This window comes from Oncorhynchus keta, chromosome 8 (assembly GCF_023373465.1).
Source record: "Oncorhynchus keta strain PuntledgeMale-10-30-2019 chromosome 8, Oket_V2, whole genome shotgun sequence".
NCBI classification, from domain to species: Eukaryota; Metazoa; Chordata; class Actinopteri; order Salmoniformes; family Salmonidae; genus Oncorhynchus; species Oncorhynchus keta.
The window spans coordinates 41,725,077-41,750,307 of record NC_068428.1 but is presented as its reverse complement, the minus strand read 5'-3'; the positions used below and the strand labels follow the sequence as shown (position 1 = coordinate 41,750,307).

Below are 25,231 nucleotides of genomic sequence, written 5' to 3'. Positions count from 1 at the left end.
CCCTGCTGTAAGGATTAGTTCCCTGCTGTGAGGATTAGTTCCCTGCTGTGAGGATTAGTTCCCTGCTGTAAGGATTAGTTCCCTGCTGTGAGGATTAGTTCCCTGCTGTAAGGATTAGTTCCCTGCTGTAAGGATTAGTTCCCTGCTGTGAGGATTAGTTCCCTGCTGTGAGGATTAGTTCCCTGCTGTGAGGATTAGTTTCCTGCTGTGAGGATTCGTTCCCTGCTTTCTAGAGTTGTTCTGGTGTTTTGTAACCATAACAAATGTAACGTACATTACCAGTCAAAAGTTTGGACACACCTACTCATTGTTTTTTTTAGTTTTTTTACTATTTTCTACATTCTAAAATAATAGTGATGACATCAAAACTATGATATAACACATGTGGAATCAGGTAGTAACCAAAAGAAAGTTAATCAAATCAAAATATTTTATATTTGAGATTCTTCAAATAGCCACCCTTTGTCTTGATAACAACTTTGCACACTCTTGGCATTCTCTCAACCAGCTTCACTTGGAATGCTTTTCCAACAGTCTTAAAGGAGTTCCCAGATATGCTGAGCACTTGTTGGCTGCTTTTCCTTCACTCTGCGGTCCAACTCATCCCAAACCATCTCAATTGCATATAGCTGCAGAATGCTGTGGTAGCCATGCTGGCTAAGTGTGCCTTAAATTCTAAATAAATCACCAATAGTGTCAGCAGCAAAGCACCCCCACTTTACCCAGCTGAAGAACGGCACCCTACACAGGGCAATATTTTTTAGACCAGAGGAAAGAGTGCCTCCTACTTGCCCTTCAACACCACTTCCAGCAGCATCTGGTCTCCCATCCAGGAACTGACCAGGACCAACCCTGCTTAGCTTCAGAAGTGAGCCAGCAGTGGGATGCAGGGTGGTGTGCTGCTGTGGTATATAGACATGAAACACATAAACAGAGTCAATAACGCCTTGTGAAAGAACCAAATGTAGTGACAGTTATAGGGAACGTAATCAAGAAGCGGTGGTACCGAGGTTGTGTGGCCTACCACTTCGCGGCTGAGCCGTTGTTGCTCCTAGACATTTCCACTTCACAATAAGAGCACTGACAGTTGACCCGTGTGCGGTTCTAGCGGGGCAGAAATTTGACGAACTGACTTGTTGGAAAGGTGGCATCCTATGATGGTGCCACGTTGAAAGTTACTGAGCTCTTCTGTGACTTTGCATGGCTGTGTGCTCTATTTTATACACCTGTCAGCAACGGGTGTGGCAGAAATAGTCGAATCCACAAATTTGAAGTGGTGTCCACATACTTATGTATATATAGTGTAGTTAATCTGTGTCGTTTACATTGGGAACAAACAAAGCATAGTAAGATAGTAAAATCCTATTGGCGAGTTGCAGTGTGTATTTCCGTTTGGGAACGCCTCCTCTGTGAAGTGTACGCGTGTATGTGTGGTGCACGTGTGCACATGTGTACGTGTGGTATGTATGTGGGTGTGCTGTTAGTTCCCTGCTGGTGATTACGTGAGGTGTACGTGTGCACGTGTGGTGTACGTGTGTGTACGTGTGTACTGTGTGTATGTGTGGTGCACGTGTGCACATGTGTGGTGTATGTGTGCATGTGTGGTGTACGTGTGTAACAGTATAACTTCAAACCGTCCCTGCGCCCATACCCGGGCGCGAACCAGGGACCTTCTGCTGCACAACGCAACAGTCACCCTCGTAGCATCGTTACCCATCGCTCCACAAGAGTTCCCTGCTGGCCCTTGCAGAGCAAGGGGAAATACTACTTCAAGGTCTCAGAGCAAGTGACGTAATTAGATTGAAAGGCTATTTAGCGCACACCGCTAATTAGTAAGCTAGCCGTTTCACATCCGTTACACGTGTGCACGTGTGTATGTGTGTACATGTGGTAGTTGCACGTGTGTACGTGTGTACGTGTGTTACGTGTGAGGTACGTGTGTACGTGTGTACGTGTGGTGTGCTGTGTAGTGTATGTGTGAGGATTAGTTCCCGTGTGAGGTTAGTTCCCTGTGTACGTTGGTGTAAGGATTAGTGTAAGGTGTATGTGTGTACGTGTGGTGTACGTGTGTACGTGTGGTGTACGTGTGTGTACGTGTGGTGTATGTGTGTACGTGTGGTGTACTGTGGGTGTACTGTGTGTACGTGTGTGTGTGTGTGTAGTGGTGTATGTGTGTACTGTGTGGTGTATGTGAAAATCCCGTGTGGTGATTACGTGTAGTTCCCGTGTGAGGTGTACGTGTGTACGTGTTGTACGTGTGTACGTGTGGTGTATGTGTGTACGTGTGGGTGTACGTGTGTACGTGTGGTGTACGTGTGTACGTGTGGTGTTCCCTGTGTGTACGTGTGGTATTAGTTCCCTGCGTGTGTACGTGTGGTGTACATGTGTGTACATGTGGTGTATGTGTGTACGTGTGGTGTATGTGTGTATGTGTGTACGTGTGGTGTATGTGTGTACGTGTGGTGTATGTGTGTATGTGTGGTGTATGTGTGTATGTGTGGTGTATGTGTGTATGTGTGGTGTATGTGTGTACGTGTGGTGTATGTGTGTATGTGTGGTGTATGTGTGTACGTGTGGTGTATGTGTGTATGTGTGTACGTGTGGTGTATGTGTGTACGTGTGGTGTATGTGTGTATGTGTGTACGTGTGGTGTACGTGTGTACGTGTGGTGTATGTGTGTACGTGTGGTGTATGTGTGTATGTGTGTACGTGTGGTGTACGTGTGTACGTGTGGTGTATGTGTGTATGCGTGTGTATGTGTGTATGTGTGTACGTGTGGTGTATGTGTGTATGTGTGGTGTATGTGTGTATGTGTGGTGTATGTGTGTACGTGTGGTGTATGTGTGTACGTGTGGTGTACGTGTGTACGTGTGGTGTATGTGTGTACGTGTGGTGTATGTGTGTACGTGTGTACGTGTGGTGTATGTGTACGTGTGGTGTATGTGTGTATGTGTGTACATGTGTGTGTGTGTATGTGTGGTGTATGTACGTGTGGTGTGTATGTGTGTGGTGTATGTGGTGTATGTGTGTACGTGTGGGTGTACGTGTGTACGTGTGGTGTATGTGTGTATGTGTGTATGTGTGTGTATGTGTGTATGTGTGTGTGGTGTATGTGTGTGTGTGTATGTGTGTATGTGTGGTGTATGTGTGTATGTGTGTACGTGTGTGTACGTGTGTATGTGTGTGTATGTGTGTATGTGTGTACGTGTGTACGTGTGGTGTACGTGTGGTGTATGTGTGTACGTGTGGTGTATGTGTGTACGTGTGGTGTATGTGTGTATGTGGTGTATGTGTGTATGTGTGTACGTGTGGTGTACACATGTGTGTACGTGTGTGTATGTGTGTATGTGTGTATGTGTGGTGTACGTGTGTACGTGTACTTGGTGTATGTGTGTATGTGTGGTGTATGTGTGTATGTGTGTACGTGTGGTGTACGTGTGGTGTACGTGTGTACGTGTGGTGTACGTGTGGTGTATGTGTGTACGTGTGTACGTGGTGTATGTGTGTACGTGTGGTGTATGTGTGTATGTGTGTACGTACCAGGTGTACGTGTGTACGTGTGGTGTATGTGTGTACGTGTGGTGTATGTGTGTACGTGTGGTGTACGTGTGTACGTGTACGTGTGTATGTGTGTACGTGTGACTTGTTGGAAAGGTGTACGTGTGTACGTGTGGTGTACGTGTGTACGTGTGGTGTACGTGTGTACGTGTAGTAAGGTGTACGTGTGTACGTGTGGTGTATGTGTGTACGTGTGTGTACGTGTGTGTACGTGTGTGGTGTATGTGTGTACGTGTGGTGTATGTGTGGTGTATGTGTGTACGTGTGGTGTACGTGTGTATGTGTGGTGTACGTGTGTATGTGTGTACGTGTGGTGTACGTGTGTACGTGTGGTGTACGTGTGTATGTGTGTACGTGTGGTGTACGTGTGGTGTACGTGTGTACGTGTGGTGTACGTGTGTACGTGTGGTGTACGTGTGTACGTGTGGTGTACGTGTGTATGTGTGTACGTGTGGTGTATGTGTGTACGTGTGGTGTACGTGTGTACGTGTGTACGTGTGGTGTATGTGTGTACGTGTGGTGTATGTGTGTACGTGTGTACGTGTGTACGTGTGGTGTATGTGTGTACGTGTGTATGTGTGTACGTGTGGTGTATGTGTGTACGTGTGGTGTACGTGTGTATGTGTGTACGTGTGGTGTATGTGTGTACGTGTGGTGTATGTGTGTACGTGTGTACGTGTGTACGTGTGTATGTGTGTACGTGTGGTGTACGTGTGTACGTGTGGTGTATGTGTGTACGTGTGGTGTACGTGTGTACGTGTGTACGTGTGGTGTATGTGTGTACGTGTGTACGTGTGTACGTGTGGTGTACGTGTGTACGTGTGGTGTACGTGTGTACGTGTGTATGTGTGTACGTGTGTACGTGTGTATGTGTGTACGTGTGGTGTATGTGTGGTGTACGTGTGTACGTGTGGTGTATGTGTGGTGTACGTGTGTACGTGTGGTGTACGTGTGTACGTGTGGTGTATGTGTACGTGTGTACGTGTGGTGTATGTGTGTACGTGTGTATGTGTGTACGTGTGGTGTACGTGTGTACGTGTGGTGTATGTGTGTACGTGTGTGTGTGTACGTGTGGTGTACGTGTGTACGTGTGTATGTGTGTACGTGTGGTGTATGTGTGTACGTGTGTATGTGTGTACGTGTGGTGTACGTGTGTACGTGTGTATGTGTGTACGTGTGGTGTACGTGTGTACGTGTGTATGTGTGTACGTGTGGTGTATGTGTGTACGTGTGGTGTACGTGTGTACGTGTGGTGCACGTGTGTACGTGTGTATGTGTGTACGTGTGGTGTATGTGTGGTGTACGTGTGTACGTGTGGTGTACGTGTGTACGTGTGTACGTGTGGTGTATGTGTGTATGTGTGTACGTGTGTACGTGTGTATGTGTGTACGTGTGGTGTATGTGTGTACGTATGTGTGTACGTGTGTACGTGTGTGTGTACGTGTGTATGTGTGTACGTGTGTATGTGTGTAGGTGTGTATGTGTGTACGTGTGGTGTACGTGTGTACGTGTATGTGTGTACGTGTGTACGTGTGTACGTGTGGTGTATGTGTGTACGTGTGTACGTGTGTACGTGTGTGTACGTGTGTACGTGTGTACGTGTGTTGGTGTACGTGTGTATGTGTGTAGTGTACGTGTGGTGTACGTGTGTACGTGTATGGTGTAGCGTGTGTACGTGTACGTGTGTACGTGTGTACGTGTGGTGTATGTGTGTACGTGTGTGTGTGTGTACGTGTGTGTGTGTGTACGTGTGTACGTGTGTACGTGTGGTGTACGTGTAGTGTGGTGTACGGTGTACGTGTGGTGTACGTGTGTACGTGTGTACGTGTGGTGTACGTGTGTACGTGTGGTGTACGTGTGTACGTGTGTACGTGTGGTGTACGTGTGTACGTGTGTACGTGTGGTGTACGTGTGTACGTGTGGTGTACGTGTTCGTGTGTATGTGTGGTGTACGTGTGTATGTGTGTACGTGTGGTGTACGTGTGTACGTGGTGTACGTGTGTATGTGTGTACGTGTGTGTACGTGTGTGTACGTGTGGTGTGGTGTATGTGTGTACGTGTGGTGTATGTGTGTACGTGTGGTGTACGTGTGTACGTGTGGTGTACGTGTGTACGTGTGTACGTGTGTACGTGTGGTGTATGTGTGTACGTGTGGTGTATGTGTGTACGTGTGGTGTACGTGTGTACGTGTGGTGTACGTGTGTACGTGTGTACGTGTGTATGTGTGTACGTGTGTACGTGTGGTGTACGTGTGTACGTGTGGTGTACGTGTGTACGTGTGGTGTACGTGTGTACGTGTGGTGTACGTGTGTACGTGTGGTGTACGTGTGTACGTGTGTACGTGTGTACGTGTGGTGTATGTGTGTACGTGTGGTGTACGTGTGTACGTGTGGTGTACGTGTACGGTGTACGTGTGTGTTGTACGTGTGGTGTACAGCTGTGTACGTAGTTACGTGTGGTGTAGTGTACGTGTGGTGTATGTGTGTACAGGTGTGTACGTAGTTACGTGTGGTGTAGTGTACGTGTGTGGGTGTGTACGTGTGGTGTACGTGTGGTGTATGTGTGGTGCACGTGTGTACGTGTGTACGTGTGGTGACAGTGTGTAACAGTAGTTCTTAAACCGTCCCCTCGCCCATACCCGGGTGTGAACAGACCTTCTGCGCACAACGACAACAGTCACCCTGAAGCAGTTACCCATCGCTCCACAAGAGTGCTGGCCCTTGCAGAGCAAGGGGAAATCTAACGTAGGTCTCAGGGAGTTACTTGTGGCTATTTGTGCACACCGCTAACTAACGTAGTTCTGGGAGTTACTTGTGGGTTCACATCCGTAGTTCTGGGAGTGTACTTGTGTGTATGTGTGTACATGTGGTGTATGTATGTACGTGTGTATGTGTGTACGTGTGTACCTTGCACTTTAGCAATGCGTCAAATCTGTAAAACCGAGTACACTGTGTTACTAACAGATTCTAGTTTTGGAATCAGAAATGTATTGAGATAGATCAAATGTTTCAACGATGACAAATTTAGCAGCATGTCAGCCCAGTTTCACCTACTTCCATCCTCTCCAACTTCCTCCAACTGGACTTCCTCTCGTGACCATATTTGGTGGTGAGAGAACGTTCTAAACGGAATGCTTTATAGCCCCTGTGACGTTTCTGGGTTGGTCCTTCCATCTGTGGTAGAACTTCTGGGAGTTACTTGTGGGTGTGACAGCTCTAACGTAGTTCTGGGAGTTACTTGTGGGTGTGACAGCTCTAACGTAGTTCTGGGAGTTACTTGTGGGTGTGACGGCTCTAACGTAGTTCTGGGAGTTACTTGTGGGTGTGACAGCTCTAACGTAGTTCTGGGAGTTACTTGTGGGTGTGACAGCTCTAACGTAGTTCTGGGAGTTACTTGTGGGTGTGACAGCTCTAACGTAGTTCTGGGAGTTACTTGTGGGTGTGACAGCTCTAACGTAGTTCTGGGAGTTACTTGTGGGTGTGACAGCTCTAACGTAGTTCTGGGAGTTACTTGTGGGTGTGACGGCTCTAACGTAGTTCTGGGAGTTACTTGTGGGTGTGACAGCTCTAACGTAGTTCTGGGAGTTACTTGTGGGTGTGACAGCTCTAACGTAGTTCTGGGAGTTACTTGTGGGTGTGACAGCTCTAACGTAGTTCTGGGAGTTACTTGTGGGTGTGACAGCTCTAACGTAGTTCTGGGAGTTACTTGTGGGTGTGACAGCTCTAACGTAGTTCTGGGAGTTACTTGTGGGTGTGACAGCTCTAACGTAGTTCTGGGAGTTACTTGTGGGTGTGACAGCTCTAACGTAGTTCTGGGAGTTACTGGGAGTTGTGGGTGTGACAGCTCTAACGTAGTTCTGGGAGTTACTTGTGGGTGTGACAGCTCTAACGTAGTTCTGGGAGTTACTTGTGGGTGTGACAGCTCTAACGTAGTTCTGGGAGTTACTTGTGGGTGTGACAGCTCTAACGTAGTTCTGGGAGTTACTTGTGGGTGTGACAGCTCTAACGTAGTTCTGGGAGTTACTTGTGGGTGTGACAGCTCTAACGTAGTTCTGGGAGTTACTTGTGGGTGTGACAGCTCTAACGTAGTTCTGGGAGTTACTTGTGGGTGTGACAGCTCTAACGTAGTTCTGGGAGTTACTTGTGGGTGTGACGGCTCTAACGTAGTTCCACATCCGACTTGTCGGCTAAAGTGGATGTAATTTAATAGAACACTGTCTTTCCTTTCTTCCTACTCTCCTACTACTCTCCTTTATTTACCCATCTTTCTTTCTTTCTCTTTCCTTCCATTCTTTAATTTCCCCTCTCCCTCCTCCCTTCTTTAAATCATGATCTACTTTTCTTTCATACTCTTCCTCCTCCTCTTTATTATTTCTCCAGACTCGTTAGTTTGTTTTTTTAAATAACGTGTCTCCCACGCAGAAAAAAGGGAGTAGCTGGCCAGCACACACGCAAGAATTATGTTGCTCAAATCTGGCAAGCGTGAGATTTGGTTCACGAGTAGGCACACACACACTGACAGACAGACAGACAGACAGACAGACAGACAGACAGACAGACAGACAGACAGACAGACAGACAGACAGACAGACAGACAGACAGACACACACACAGACAGACAGACAGACACACACACACTGACAGACAGACTGACACACTGACAGACACACAGACAGACAGACAGACAGACAGACAGACAGACAGACAGACAGACAGACACACACTGACAGACAGACAGACAGACACACTGACAGACAGACAGACAGACAGACAGACAGACAGACAGACAGACAGACAGACAGACAGACAGACAGACAGACAGACAGACACACACAGGACAGACAGTTTTAATCACATTGACACTTTGGGGACAGACAGACAGCACCTCAAATGACAGACAGACTCTTGACAGACAGACACACACTGACAGACAGACAGAACACACACAGGACAGACAGAACAACAGACAGACAACACTACACAGACAGACAGACAGACAGACACACACTGATGACAGACAGACAGACACAGACAGACAACACACACAGACAACATGCTAGACAGAGTTGAGAGACCAGTGACAGACACACTGCAGACACACTGCAGACACACTGACAGACAGACAGACAGACAGACATCTTTCAGACAGACCTTTCCACAGACATAAGACAGACAGACAGACAGACAGGTTGTCCAGACAGACAGACAGACACACACACCTTTCAGACAACATAATGTTATAAAGACACAGTGACAGACAGACCTTCACACAACACTGACAGACAGACAACATAATGACAGCAAAGACACAGACAGACAGACAGACTGACCTTCACTGACAACCTTTCCACAACATAATGTTATAAAGACCAGTGACAGTCCAGACAGACACACTGACAGACACAAAACCAGACCACAACATAATGTTGACAGACCAGTGACAGACCTACAGACAGACACAACAGACTTTCCACAGACATACATGTTGCAAAGACCAGTGTTGACAGACTGACAGACAGACAGACCAGACCACAACATAATGTTATAAAGACAGACAGACAGACAGACCAGACAGACAGACAGACAGACAGACAGACAACATAATGTTGCAAAGACCAGTGTTGACAGACAGACCTTCACGAAGACATAGACAGACAACATGACAAAGACAGACAGACAACCTTCACACAACAGACCACAACATAGACAGTTATAAAGACAGACAGACGACAGACAGACAGACCTTCAGACAGACCAGACAACACACATGTTATAAAGACCAGTGTTGTCAGACAACCTTCACACAACAGACAGACAACTTAATGTTACAGACAGACAGACAGATGACAGACCACACTTCAGACAGACAGACCACAACATAATGTTGCAGACAGACACACACTGTTGTCCTACCTTTACATAACACTGACAGACTTTCCACACTGACATACATGTTACAGAAGACCACACTGACAGACCTACCTTCACAGACAACCTACACTGACAACATAAGACAGAAAGACCAGTGACAGACAGAACCAGAGACAGACAACCTTTCAGACACAACACATGTTACAACAGACAGTGTTGACAGACAGACACACAGACAGACACAGACAATGTTAGACAGGCACCAGTGTTGTCCTCCTACTTTCACACAGACAGACAGAGACAACAGATAACAGACACAGTGACAGACAGACAGACCTTCACAGACAGACAGACCACAGACATAATGTTGCAAAGACAGACAGACAGTCCTCCTACCTTCACAGACACACCTTTCCACAACATAAGACAGAAAGACAGTGTTGACAGACTTTCCACAACATAATGTTGCAGAAGACCAGTGTTGTCAGACAGACCACACAGACAACCAGACAGACAACATAATGTTATAAAGACAGAGTTGTCCTCATACCTTCACACAACCTATCCACAACATAATGTTATAAAGACCAGTGTTGTCCAACAGACACACAACAGACAGTTAGACAGACCAGTGATGTCCAGACAGACAGACCTTCACACAACCTTTCCACAACATAATGTTATAAAGACCAGTGTTGTCAGACCTTCACACAGACCTTTCCACAACATAAGACAAAGACCAATGTTGTCCACCTTTACATAACCTTTCCACAACATAATGTTATAAAGACAGCACTGACCTCCACCAGACAGACAACCTATCCATAACATAATGTTATAAAGACCAGTGTTGTCCAACCTTCACACAACAGACTTTCCACAACATAATGTTACAACAGACAGTGTTGTCAGACCTTGACAGACAACAGACACAACATGAATGTTATAAAGACCAGTGTTGACAGACAACCTTCAGACAACTTAATGTTATAAAGACCAGTGACAGACAACAGACACACAACCTTTCAGACAGACATAATGTTACAGACAGACAGAGACAGTTGACAGACCTTCACACAACCTTTCCACAACATAATGTTATAAAGACCAGTGTTGTCCTACCTTCACATAACCTTTCCACAACATAATGTTGCAAAGACCAATGTTGTCAGACCACACATAACCTTTCCACAACATAATGTTATAAAGACCAGACTGTCCTCCTACCAGACACACAACCTATCCATAACATAATGTTACAAAGACCAGTGTTGTCCACAGACACACAACCTTTCCACAACATAATGTTATAAAGACAGTGTTGTCCTAGACAGACAGACAACCTATCCACAACATAATGTTATAAAGACCAGTGTTGTCCTCCTACTTTCATGACAAACTTTCCACAACATAATGTTATAAAGACCAGTGTTGTCCTACCTTCACACAACTTTCCACAACATAATGTTGCAAAGACAACAGTGTTGTCCTCCTACCTTCACCGTGTGCAACCTCCAAACATAATGTTAGAAAGACCAGTGTTGTCCTACCTTTCCACAACATAATGTTGCAAAGACCAGTGTTGTCCTCCTACCTTCACACAACCTTTCCACAACATAATGTTATAAAGACCAGTGTTGTCCTCATACCTTCACACAACCTTTCCACAACATAATGTTGCAAAGACCAGTGTTGTCCCTACCTTCACACAACCTTTCCACAACATAATGTTGCAAAGACCAGTGTGTTCCTACCTTCACACAACCTATCCACAACATAATGTTATAAAGACCAGTGTTGTCCAACCTTCACACAACCTTTCCACAACTTAATGTTATAAAGACCAGTGATGTCCTCCTACCTTCACACAACCTTTCCACAACATAATGTTGCAAAGACCAATGTTGTCCTACCTTTACATAACCTTTCCACAACATAATGTTATAAAGACCAGTGCTGTCCTCCTACCTTCACACAACCTATCCACAACATAATGTTATAAAGACCAGTGTTGTCCAACCTTCACACAACCTTTCCACAACATAATGTTATAAAGACTAGTGTTGTCCTACCTTCACACAACCTATCCACAACATAATGTTATAAAGACCAGTGTTGTCCAACCTTCACACAACTTAATGTTATAAAGACCAGCGCTGTCCTCCTACCTTCACACAACCTATCCATAACATAATGTTATAAAGACCAGTGTTGTCCAACCTTCACACAACCTTTCCACAACATAATGTTATAAAGACCAATGTTGTCCCTACCTTTACACAACCTTTCCACAACATAATGTTATAAAGACCAGCGCTGTCCTCCTACCTTCACACAACCTATCCATAACATAATGTTATAAAGACCAGTGTTGTCCAACCTTCACACAACCTTTCCACAACATAATGTTATAAAGACTAGTGTTGTCCTACCTTCACACAACCTATCCACAACATAATGTTATAAAGACCAGTGTTGTCCTCCTACTTTCACACAACCTTTCCACAACATAATGTTATAAAGACCAGTGTTGTCCTACCTTCACACAAACTTTCCACAACATAATGTTGCAAAGACCAGTGTTGTCCTCCTACCTTCACACAACCTTTCCACAACATAATGTTAGAAAGACCAGTGTTGTCCTACCTTTCCACAACATAATGTTGCAAAGACCAGTGTTGTCCTCCTACCTTCACACAACCTTTCCACAACATAATGTTAGTAAGACCAATGTTGTCCTACCTTCACACAACCTTTCCACAACATAATGTTATAAAGACCAGCGTTGTCCTCCAACCTTCACGCAACCTTTCCACAACATAATGTTATAAAGACCAGCGTTGTCCTCCTACCTTCACGCAACCTTTCCACAACATAATGTTATAAAGACCAGCGTTGTCCTCCTACCTTCACACAACCTTTCCACAACATAATGTTATAAAGACCAGTGTTGTCCTCTAACCTTTACCTTTCCACAACATAATGTTGCAAAGACCAGTGTTGTCCTCCTACCTTCACACAACCTTTCCACAACATAATGTTATAAAGACCAGTGTTGTCCAACCTTCACACAACATAATGTTATAAAGACCAGCGCTGTCCTCCTACCTTCACACAACCTTTCCACAACATAATGTTATAAAGACCAGTGTTGTCCGACCTTCACACAACCTTTCCACAACATAATGTTATAAAGACCAGAGTTGTCCTCTGACCTTCACGCAACCTTTCCACAACATAATGTTATAAAGACCAGCGTTGTCCTCCTACCTTCACACAACCTTTCCACAACATAATGTTATAAAGATCAGTGTTGTCCTCTAACCTTCACACATCCTTTACACAACATAATGTTGCAAAGACCAGTGTTGTCCTCCTACCTTCACACAACCTTTCCACAACATAATGTTATAAAGACCAGCGTTGTCCTCCTACCTTCACACAACCTTTCCACAACATAATGTTAGTAAGACCAGTGTTGTCCTACCTTCACACAACCTTTCCACAACATAATGTTATAAAGACCAGCGCTGTCCTCCTACCTTCACACAACCTTTCCACAACATAATGTTGCAAAGACCAGTGTTGTCCTCCTACCTTCACACAACCTTTCCACAACATAATGTTATAAAGACCAGTGTTGTCCTCCAACCTTCACACATCCTTTCCACAACATAATGTTGCAAAGACCAGTGTTGTCCTCCTACCTTCACGCAACCTTTCCACAACATAATGTTATAAAGACCAGTGTTGTCCTACCTTCACACAACCTTTCCACAACATAATGTTATAAAGACCAGTGTTGTCCAACCTTCACACAACCTTTCCACAACATAATGTTATAAAGACCAGAGTTGTCCTCTGACCTTCACACAACCTTTCCACAACATAATGTTGCAAAGACCAGTGTTGTCCTCCTACCTTCACACAACCTTTCCACAACATAATGTTAGAAAGACCAGTGTTGTCCTACCTTTCCACAACATAATGTTGCAAAGACCAGTGTTGTCCTCCTACCTTCACACAACCTTTCCACAACATAATGTTATAAAGACCAGAGTTGTCCTCATACCTTCACACAACCTTTCCACAACATAATGTTAGAAAGACCAGTGTTGTCCTACCTTTCCACAACATAATGTTGCAAAGACCAGTGTTGTCCTCCTACCTTCACACAACCTTTCCACAACATAATGTTAGAAAGACCAGTGTTGTCCTCCTACCTTCACACAACCTTTCCACAACATAATGTTATAAAGACCAGTGTTGTCCTCCTACCTTCACACAACCTTTCCACAACATAATGTTGCAAAGACCAGTGTTGTCCTCCTACCTTCACACAACCTTTCCACAACATAATGTTATAAAGACCAGTGTTGTCCTCCTACCTTCACACAACCTTTCCACAACATAATGTTATAAAGACCAGTGTTGTCCTCCAACCTTCACACAACCTTTCCACAACATAATGTTATAAAGACCAGTGTTGTCCTCCTACCTTCACACAACCTTTCCACAACATAATGTTATAAAGACCAGTGTTGTCCTACCTTCACACAACCTTTCCACAACATAATGTTGCAAAGACCAGTGTTGTCCTCTGACCTTCACACAACCTTTCCACAACATAATGTTATAAAGACCAGTGTTGTCCTCCTACCTTCACACAACCTTTCCACAACATAATGTTATAAAGACCAGTGTTGTCCTCCTACCTTCACACAACCTTTCCACAACATAATGTTATAAAGACCAGTGTTGTCCTCCTACCTTCACACAACCTTTCCACAACATAATGTTATAAAGACCAGAGTTGTCCTCTGACCTTCACGCAACCTTTCCACAACATAATGTTATAAAGACCAGCGCTGTCCTCCTACCTTCACACAACCTTTCCACAACATAATGTTATAAAGACCAGTGTTGTCCTCCTACCTTCACACAACCTTTCCACAACATAATGTTATAAAGACCAGTGTTGTCCTCCTACCTTCACACAACCTTTCCACAACATAATGTTATAAAGACCAGTGTTGTCCTCCTACCTTCACACAACCTTTCCACAACATAATGTTATAAAGACCAGTGTTGTCCTCCTACCTTCACACAACCTTTCCACAACATAATGTTATAAAGACCAGTGTTGTCCTCCTACCTTCACACAACCTTTCCACAACATAATGTTATAAAGACCAGTGTTGTCCTACCTTCACACAACCTTTCCACAACATAATGTTATAAAGACCAGCGCTGTCCTCCTACCTTCACACAACCTTTCCACAACATAATGTTATAAAGACCAGTGTTGTCCTCCTACCTTCACACAACCTTTCCACAACATAATGTTATAAAGACCAGTGTTGTCCTCCTACCTTCACACAACCTTTCCACAACATAATGTTATAAAGACCAGTGTTGTCCTCCTACCTTCACACAACCTTTCCACAACATAATGTTATAAAGACCAGCGCTGTCCTCCTACCTTCACACAACCTTTCCACAACATAATGTTATAAAGACCAGCGCTGTCCTCCTACCTTCACACAACCTTTCCACAACATAATGTTATAAAGACCAGCGTTGTCCTCCTACCTTCACACAACCTTTCCACAACATAATGTTATAAAGACCAGCGCTGTCCTCCTACCTTCACACAACCTTTCCACAACATAATGTTATAAAGACCAGCGCTGTCCTCCTACCTTCACACAACCTTTCCACAACATAATGTTATAAAGACCAGAGTTGTCCTCCTACCTTCACACAACCTATCCACAACATAATGTTATAAAGACCAGTGTTGTCCAACCTTCACACAACCTTTCCACAACTTAATGTTATAAAGACCAGTGATGTCCTCCTACCTTCACACAACCTTTCCACAACATAATGTTATAAAGACCAGTGTTGTCCTCCTACCTTCACACAACCTTTCCACAACATAATGTTGCAAAGACCAGAGTTGTCCTCCTACCTTCACACAACCTTTCCACAACATAATGTTATAAAGACCAGCGTTGTCCTCTAACCTTCACACAACCTTTCCACAACATAATGTTATAAAGACCAGCGTTGTCCTCTAACCTTCACACAACCTTTCCACAACATAATGTTATAAAGACCAGCGTTGTCCTCCTACCTTCACACAACCTTTCCACAACATAATGTTATAAAGACCAGTGTTGTCCTCCTACCTTCACACAACCTTTCCACAACATAATGTTATAAAGACCAGCGCTGTCCTCCTACCTTCACACAACCTTTCCACAACATAATGTTATAAAGACCAGTGTTGTCCTACTACCTTTCTGTAGATGATCATGTTGGGAGATTCCTCATCGGGGTCTGCTGTTCCCACTCCACTCGGGTCCTGGCTGGACTGGTTCATACTGTAGCTGACTGATGTCTTCTCTTGTTCTCTTTATCCTTTGCTCTCTCTCTCAGTCCCTCTCAGTTGTTCTCTTGCACTCTTTCTTCTTCTGTCACTGGAGGCTGGGGAAAGAGAAAAGAAGACATTAGATCCATCTCATAGCTGTCTATTCTCTCTCTCTCTTTCAATCCCCTTTTTTTCTCTCTCTCTCTTTTCTCTGTTATTGGAGACATTAGATCCATCTCATCTAGCCGTCTCTATTCCATCTCTTTATTTTTGTCCCTGTCAGAGGAAATAAGAACACAACACACACACACACTCTCTCTCTCTCTCTCTCTCTCTCTCTCTCTCTCTCTCTTTATTGGCTGGGAAACATGTGTTAACATCTCAAGTGAGGTCTCAAAGTGAATATATAAGGTGAAAAACAACAAAAATGAACAGTAAACATTACACATACAGAAGTTTCAAAACAGTAAAGACATTACAAATGTCATATTATCTCTCTCTCTCTCAGCAGATTGTGGAGGAAAGAAGAACAGGAGAAAAAAAAGAAACCATTAGATCCATCTGATATACAGTGTCTTCTGAAAGTATTCATACCCCTTTGACGTAGTCCACATTTGGTTGTGTTACATCCTGAATTCAAAATGGATTAAATATACTGAACAAAAATACAAGTGCAGCATCTAACACTTTCAAAGATTTTACTGTGTTACAGTTCATATAAGGAAATCAATCCATTTAAACAAATGAATTAGGCCCTAAATCTACTGATTTCACATGATTGGGAATATAAATCTGCATCTGTTGGTCACGAAAAAAGTAGATGCGCGGATCAGAAAACCAGCCAGTATCTGGTGTGACCATTTGCCTCATGCAGTGACACATCTCCTTCTCATAGAGTTGATCAGGCTGTTGATTGTGGCCTGTGGAATGTTGTCCCAATCCTCTTCAATGGCTGTGTGAAGTTGCTGGATATTGGTGGGAACTGGAACATGCTGTCGTACATGTCGATCCAGAGCATCCCAAACATGCTCAATGGGTGACATGTCTGGTGAGTATGCAGGACATGGAAGAACTGGGACCTTTTTTGCTTCCAGAAATTGTGTACAGATCCTTGTTACATGGGGCTGTGCATTATCATGCTGAAACATGAGGTGATGGCGGCGGATTAATGGCATGGCAATGGGCCTCAGGATCACGTCACGGTGTCTCTGTGCATTCAAATTGCCATCAATAAATTGCAATTGTGTTCATTGTCCCAAGCTTATGCCTGCTCATACCATAACCCCACCATCGGACACAATGTTCACAACGTTGACATCAGCAAACCGCTCGCCCACACAATGCCATACACGTGGTCTGCGGTTTTGAGGCCATTTGGAAGTACTGCCAAATTCTCTGAAACGATTTTGGAGGCGGCTTATGGTAGAGAAATTAACATTAAATTCTCTGGTGGATATTTCTGCAGTCAGCATGTCAGTTGCACTCTCCCTCAAAACAAAGAGAGATCTGTGGCATTGTGAAGTCACCTGGAATGCATTTGAATTAACAGGTGTGCTTTGTTAAAAGTTAATTTGTGGAATTTCTTTTCCTTCTTAATGAGTTTAAGCTAATCAGTTGTGTTGTCACAAGGTAGAGGTTGTATTCAGAAGATAGCCCATTTTATTACATGACCAACTATGATGACACTGACTCTCATGAGGACTGCCACAGGAAAGGAAGACCCAGAGATAGCTCTGCTGCAGAGGATGCTGCAGAGGATAAGTTCATTAGAGTTAACAGCCTCAGAAAATGCAGCCCAAGTAAATGCTTCACAGAGTTCAAGTAACAGACACATCTCAACTGTTCAGAGGAGACTGCGCGAATCAGGACTTCATGGTCGAATTGCTGTAAAGAAACCACTTCTAAAGGACACCACTAAGAAGAAGAGACTTGCTTGGGTCAAAAAACACGAGCAATGGACATTAGACCGGTGGAAATCTGTCCTTTGGTCTGATGAGTCCAAATTTGAGATTTTTGGTTCCAACCACCATGTCATTGTGAGATGCAGAGTAGGTCAACGGATGATCTCTGGATGTGAGGTTCCCACCGTGAAGAGGAGGAGGTGTGATGGTGTGGGGGTGCTTTGCTGGTAACACGGTCTGTGATTTATTTAGAATTCAAGCCACACATAACCAGCATGGCTACCACAGCATTGTGCAGTGATACGCCATTCCCATCTGGTTTATATTTAGTAGGGCTATCATTTGTTTTTCAACAGGACAATGACCCAACACACCTCCAGGTGATGTAAGGACTATTTGACCAAGAAGGAGAGTGATGGAGTGCTGCATCACATAACCTGGCCTCCATAATCACCCAACCTCAACCCAGTTTAGATTGTTTGGGATGAGTTGGACCACAGAGTGAAGGAAAAGCAGCCAACAAGTACTCAGCATATGTGGGAACTCCTTCAAGACTGTTGGAAAAGCATTCCAGGTGAAGCTGGTTGGGAGAATGCCACGAGTGTGCAAAGATGTCATCAAGGCAAAGCGTGGCTACTTTCAATAATCTAAAATGTTTTTAGATTTGTTTAACACTGTTTTGTTTACTATATGATTCCAGGTGTGTTATTTCATAGTTTTGACATCTTTTCAACAGTTTTTACCCCCAAGCCATAAGACTCCTGAACAGGTAATCAAATGGCTACCCGGACTATTTGCATTGTGTGCAACTCCTCTTTTTACGCTGCTGCTACTCTCTGTTCATCATATATGCATAGTCACTTTAACTATATCTACATGTACATACTACCTCAATCAGCCTGACTAACCGGTGTCTGTATGTATGTATCCTTGCTACTTTTATAGCCTCTCTACTGTATATAGCTTCGCTACTGTATATAGCCTCTCTACTGTATATAGCCTCTCTACTGTATATAGCCTGTCTTTTTACTGTTGTTTTTATTTCTTTACCTACCTATTGTTCACCTAATACTTTTTTTTTGCACTATTGGTTAGAGCCTGTAAGTAAGCATTTCACTGTAAGGTGATTTCACTGTAATTTCACTGTAATACCTGTTGTATTCGGTGCACGTGACAAATAATCTTTGATTTGTTTTGATTTGATTCACTATAATTCTACAATGTAGAAAATAGTCAAAATAAAGAAAAACCCTTGAATGAGTAGGTGTGTCCAAACCTTTGACTGGTACTGTGTACTGGTGCTAAGAAAGTAATACAAAGTGTATGATGTGTAGTAAACTGCTAGTAGTTGATGTGCCTCACCCTAATAAGTTGGTCCCTTTTAACCTCATATTTTAGCCTACTGCTCTGAATTGGTGGTGCACATGTAGCCTATAGCCTGTTTGAGAGAAATATCTAATATTGTAAGGGCTTTCATTGTCTGCTTATATACCCCCTTTATTTATCCTACAGTTCTGACTTGGTGTACAGGGAGAATACTGTAAGTATGGCCTATGTTCTGAATTCTGTTGCTGTACATTTCAAAAACGACATCCGTCCTAGCTCGCTCATTAATTCATGTCTTAATCGAAATTGCGGATTACCTCTCATCTGCTCGTTGTTCCCTTATGCCATAGCTTCTGCATCTCAATTGTCAGTTGAAACCACATGTGCAAGTCAACCATATCAGCTATGTTTTTTTTAAAGGCAGTAAAATGAGGCTGAATTAACTGTTTCCCTGCCAGACAAGGCTCCACCAGGTGTAGCAGTGGTAAGATGTTGGGACTGCTGCTGGGACTCTGCTGTTGGGACAGCTTTATCTAGGCCATATCAGTTTTGTGAGCTCCGTTTGGCACCGTTATAGTGCAATTGATGTATTTTTTGAGTGTTGTGTTGTGTAGTGGCTTTGCTGGCATGCATCAAAAGAAAATTATGGGGGGGGTTTGCCCCACCAAGATTTACATGCTAAAATCACCACAGGCCAGGAATCATGCAGATAAACACAATTTGGGTCTTTCTACAAACTAGGGTTCCAGTGCACCATTTGGGTCTTTCTATGAACTAGGGTACCGGTGCAACATTTGGGTCTTTCTACAAACTAGGGTTCCGGTGCACCATTTGGGTCTTTCTATGAACTAGGGTACCATTCCGGTGCAACATTTGGGTCTTTCTACAAACTAGGGTTCCGGTGCAACATTTGGGTCTTTCTACAAACTAGGGTTCCGGTGCAACATTTGGGTCTTTCTATGAACTAGGGTACCAGTGCACATTTCTTGTCGTGGACAACTGTTTGGAGCTGTTACGAAGTCCTTAATAATAATAATAATAGAGCTTTTTTTTCATGTGAATACATTAAGATATTAAGGGGAACATAGATACATTCAATATGATTTGTGAGTTGAATTCAAACCGGTTTAAACCTGTTTCTCGTGCTTGGAATCTGTGACATAAAACTACCTTTCTTTCTTTACATTTGTGATACTGTTGTTTGTTGTTATATCATACTCTTAAGGAATTTAACAATTGAATTACACATTGACCCTGATCTTGTTATATTCCTGGATATTATTGCATTTTTCTGTGAACTGTGACCTCATAACATTTCGTATCTCCCTATGTGACAGTGTGAAAACAGTTTTCATGGGCAGACATTATGAATGTGATTGCAAAATCCTTCTAACAGAAAGTAACTTTACCGTGATTAATAAAACAGACATCGATACTGACATGAACAGGGCTCTTCAATAATTACACAACGCTGGTTTGATGTTAAGCCGTTTAGTTACTTGGGGACATTATTGCCAGCAACATCAGCTGATTCTGTGATAAAGAGCTTGTGTGATATGGAACGCGATTTAACAACAGCCAAAGTGCTAGAATTAATGTTGATCTTCGCGGATTGACAGAACATTTTGGTGTCTGTGTTGTTATAGCCTACATCATGGACAACGATAAATCAGGATTCCCGAGGTAAAATTACAGTCTGCGTATGTTTTGATTGTTTGTTTTCCGAATTAAAACAAAATGGCGTGTTTATTCGTTGTTGAATATAATTCGGTAAAAAAAAAAAGGCTTTTTTTTTGTTTTGTTTTGTTTTTGCCGATTAAACACAAAAAACAACTTGATATTTTAATGATCACATGTGGGTGGGGTTAGATACGGAATGCCTGGTTAAGTGCACAGGCACTTCCTGTCCTTTCAAAGTACGAATTCATCTTTCTAACTCCATTCTATTAATCTATTATCTATTGATTAATTGATTAATAGCTGCCCATACCATGCCACAGTGCAATGGTATGATTTTCTCAATTTCTGCATAAGATTTAGTATGTATTGACTTATTCATGAACTGCTGTTACTGTAAATGGTTGGCTGACTGCTGTATCCTAGCTACCTAACTATCCATTGGTAAACGTATTAAATGACGCTATACAGCTAAAACAACAGTATATATTGCTAGACTAGAGATATGTCCCTAAATATAGTTAGTCAGTGGTTGCACATCTAACTAACTGGAATGAAGCAAGGATGTGAATTAGTAGACATGTAAATATATCCTTTCACCATTTACAGCAGGTCTTCAGCTACCCAGACCATGTTGGTGTGTCCAGCTGACACCTGTGCAAATCTTTGTGTCTATAGCAGTGGAATGTAACAAACCAACCGATGCCTCGTGTCGTGCTGTAGGTCCACCCAACACCCAAGGGGTTCTGGGGTCCAGAAACAATGCCCAGCTCCTACCCCTAGACGCGTGTGGAGATCTGAGAGAACTCAGCAATACCATCAACATGTGACAATTTGAATGACACGTGGGTGTTGTGTTGTTGCTCGGAGTTATGGTCTCACTGTGCCGATCTAGAATCTTATTCCTGTAACAAACAGACGGAACATTTTTACTTTGGATGTCACACATTGGCTCCATTATGTATAGAAAGATCTGTTTACATACAGGCGGCACTCCTTCTGTGGCTCAGTTGGTAGAGCATGGCGCTTGTAACGCCAGGGTAGTGGGTTCGATTCCCGGGACCACCCATACGTAGAATGTATGCACACATGACTGTAAGTCGCTTTGGATAAAAGCGTCAGCTAAATGGCATATATATATATATATTCCATCATTCCAGAGCGTAATGTTGCCTGGAACTCTCTCTGATAGGGTGATTCCCATTCCACATTCCTTTCCAGAGCTCCAGGCATTTCTCTCGCTGCTGCCAGTTGGCGCCTGACGATCGGACAGCTGTCACAATATTGGCGTCTGTGAGCTGTGGCGAGAGGAGATGAATACTCAAATAGCCTCAATGTCTACTTAAAAAATACGCCGAGGTAGAAATGGCCCCGAACCACGAATCTAGGATCAGATTACTCTACCCTGAATCCTAACCTTAACTATTATGGAGATGATACAATATCTGACTCGGTATCAGTGTGATTATGGGGACATTTCTACCTGTTGTATATAAGACAGCCAGACCTCCAGGATGCAGAGGTGGGATCCAAATCAAACTTCAGTCAGATCTGATGATGGGATCAGTAGGATCAGATCTGATGGGGGGCAGCAGTAGGATCAGATCTGATGATGGTAGCAGTGGGATCCGCTCACCAACCAAGACTTCACAAAATGGGACAAACACCAAATTGAGACTCTGCATGCAGAATTCTGCAAAAATATCCTCCGTGTACAACGTAAAACACCAGATAATGCATGCAGAGCAGAATTAGGCCGATACTCGCTAATTATCAAAATCCAGAAAAGAGTCGTTCAATTCTACAACCACCTAAAAGGAAGTGATTCACAAACCTTCCATAACAAAGCCATCACCTACAGAGAGATGAACCTGGAGAAGAGTCCCCTAAGCAAGCTGGTCCTGGGGCTCTTTTCACAAACACACCCCACAGAGCCCCAGGACAGCAGCACAATTAGACCCAACCAAATCATGAGAAAACAAAAAGATAATTACTTGACACATTGGAAAGAATTAACAAAAAAACAGAGCAAACTAGAATGCTATTTGGCCCAGTGGCAGAATACCTGACCACTGTGACTGACCCAAAATTAAGGAAAGCTTTGACTATGTATAGACTCAGTGAGCATAGCCTTGCTATTGAGAAAGGCCACCGTAGGCAGACATGGCTCTCAAGAGAAGACAGGCTATGTGCTCACTGCCCACAAAATGAGGTGGAAACTGAGCTGCACTTCCTAACCTCCTGCCCAATGTATGACCATATTAGAGAGACATATTTCCCTCAGATTACACAGATCCACAAAGAATTCAAAAACAAACCCAATTTTGATAAACTCCCATATCTACTGGGGGAAATTCCACAGTGTGCCATCACAGCAGCAATATTTGTGACCTGTTGCCACAAGAAGAAAAGGGCAACCAGTGAAGAACAAACACCATTGTGAATTCAACCCATATTTATGGTTATTAATTTTCCCTTGTGTACTTTAACCATTTGTACATTGTTACAACACTGTATATATACATAATAGTTTTGAAACTTCTGTATGTGTAATGTTTACTGTTCATTTTTATTGTTTATTTCACTTTTGTATATTATCTACCTCACTTGCTTTGACAATGTTAACACATGTTTCCCATGCCAATAAAGTCCCTTGAATTTAATTGAGAGAGAGAGAGAGAGAGAGAGAGAGAGAGAGAGAGAGAGAGAGAGAGAGAGAGATACGGAAAGACGAGAGAGGCACACGGACAGAGAGAGAGTGAGAGAGACATGAAGTGACAGACAGACAGAGACACACAGAGATGAGAGAGAGAGAGAGAGAGACACAAAGAGTGACAGAGAGAGAGAGAGACATGAAGAGTGACAGAGAGAGAGAGACACGAAGAGTGACAGAGAGAGAGAGACACGAAGAGTGACAGAGAGAGAGAGAGACATGAAGAGTGACAGAGAGAGAGAGAGACACAAAGAGTGACAGAGAGAGAGAGAGACACGAAGAGTGACAGAGAGAGAGAGAGACACGAAGAGTGACAGAGAGAGAGATTCCCTATACTGTAGTAGCTGTTTAGCTTTCTCTCGGTGCTGCTGGAACTACACCAACCAGGTCGCTCAAGAGCCACTGTAAAATTCAACGTCCGTCCAGGTACTGTATGTAGGACGTTTGGAGCAACGGTGATACGGACGCGGATGTTTAATCCCAGTTCACGCGCTTTATTGTTTACCCTACATCAAACCTTAACCTTTAAAGTAACCGTTCGGAATTCATGCCTAAACTTAACCTTCAAAATTTGAGGTTTAAAGGACAAATGATGGATTCTGCATTGAAACTGAGAGAGCTTGTTGAGTATACAGCTGCTCCACAACACAGCCCAAATCCTCCATGGACCACTCTTGTCCCAATGCACACGCACACGCACACACACACACACATTAGTAACGTAACTCCCATACTCAACCTGGCAATACACTGGTGTTATCGATATACACACACTCTCTCTCATACACACACAAACACCTCAGTGACAAAATTCAATATTGTCTTTCACACCTCTCACAAGCGTTCATTACCTTAGCAACAAAGTATCGGATGTTCCACTCTTCTTGGTTCTCTTCCCCCCCTAGCAACAAGCACACAGCATGTTCATGATCTAATTGGCTTGAGGAGCGAGTCAAAAGGATGGATGGAGAGAACAGGAGAAGCGGCACACACAGATGTTGGATCAGAGACAGCTGCTGGGAGGGTGTAGCGTTCCCCCCTCTCTCTCTCTCTCTCTCTCTCTTGTTCTCTCTCTCTTGTTCTCTCTCTCTCTCTTGTTCTCTCTCTCTCTCTCTCTCTCTCTCTCTCTCTCTCTCTCTCTCTCTCTCTCTGTCTCTCTCTTGTTCTGTCTCTCTCTCTCTCTCTCTCTCGTTCTGTCTCTCGATCTGTCTCTCTGTGCGCTGGGCTGTGGCGTGGGTGGTCTCTGTGTAGAGTAGAGCAGTCAGGTACGTACGAAAAGAGAGGATCATCGCGTGTACGCTTCCGAGTGTGTGCATGTGTTTCTATAAGGAAGAAAGTGAGTGAGTGAGTGAGTGAGTGAGTGCGTGAGTGAGTGAGTGAGTGAGTGAGTGAGTGAGTGAGTGAGTGAACAGGAAAAAAGAAAAAATGGTTGAATCCTTAAATGAAACAATAGCAAAGCGTCTCCCTGCCTGTACTTTAAGATAAAGCTGAGAGATGGGTTTGGACCTGAGAGATGGGTTTGGACCTGAGAGATGGGTCTGGACCTGAGAGATGGGTTTGGAGCTGAGAGATGGGTTTGGAGCTGAGAGATGGGTTTGGAGCTGAGAGATGGGTCTGGACCTGAGAGATGGGTTTGGACCTGAGAGATGGGTCTGGACCTGAGAGATGGGTTTGGACCTGAGAGATGGGTTTGGACCTGAGAGATGGGTCTGGACCTGAGAGATGGGTCTGGACCTGAGAGATGGGTTTGGACCTGAGAGATGGGTCTGGACCTGAGAGATGGGTTTGGACCTGAGAGATGGGTTTGGAG

The 25,231-nt window shown here is 43.7% G+C and overlaps 1 long non-coding RNA gene across 50 annotated transcripts in view; it reads right to left on the bottom strand.

The window, feature by feature from the left end:
• Positions 1–24,519, bottom strand: part of LOC118378385 (uncharacterized) — a 210,909-nt gene extending 186,390 nt beyond the window's left edge. For all 50 annotated transcript variants that reach the window (XR_008141241.1, XR_008141243.1, XR_008141248.1 and 47 more), the window contains exons 1-2: positions 24,273–24,519; positions 15,733–15,920 (exon numbers count right to left, since the gene is read on the bottom strand). This is a non-coding gene — a long non-coding RNA (uncharacterized LOC118378385). The remainder of the gene's footprint in view (positions 1–15,732; positions 15,921–24,272) is intronic.
• Positions 24,520–25,231: the final 712 nt, after the last annotated feature.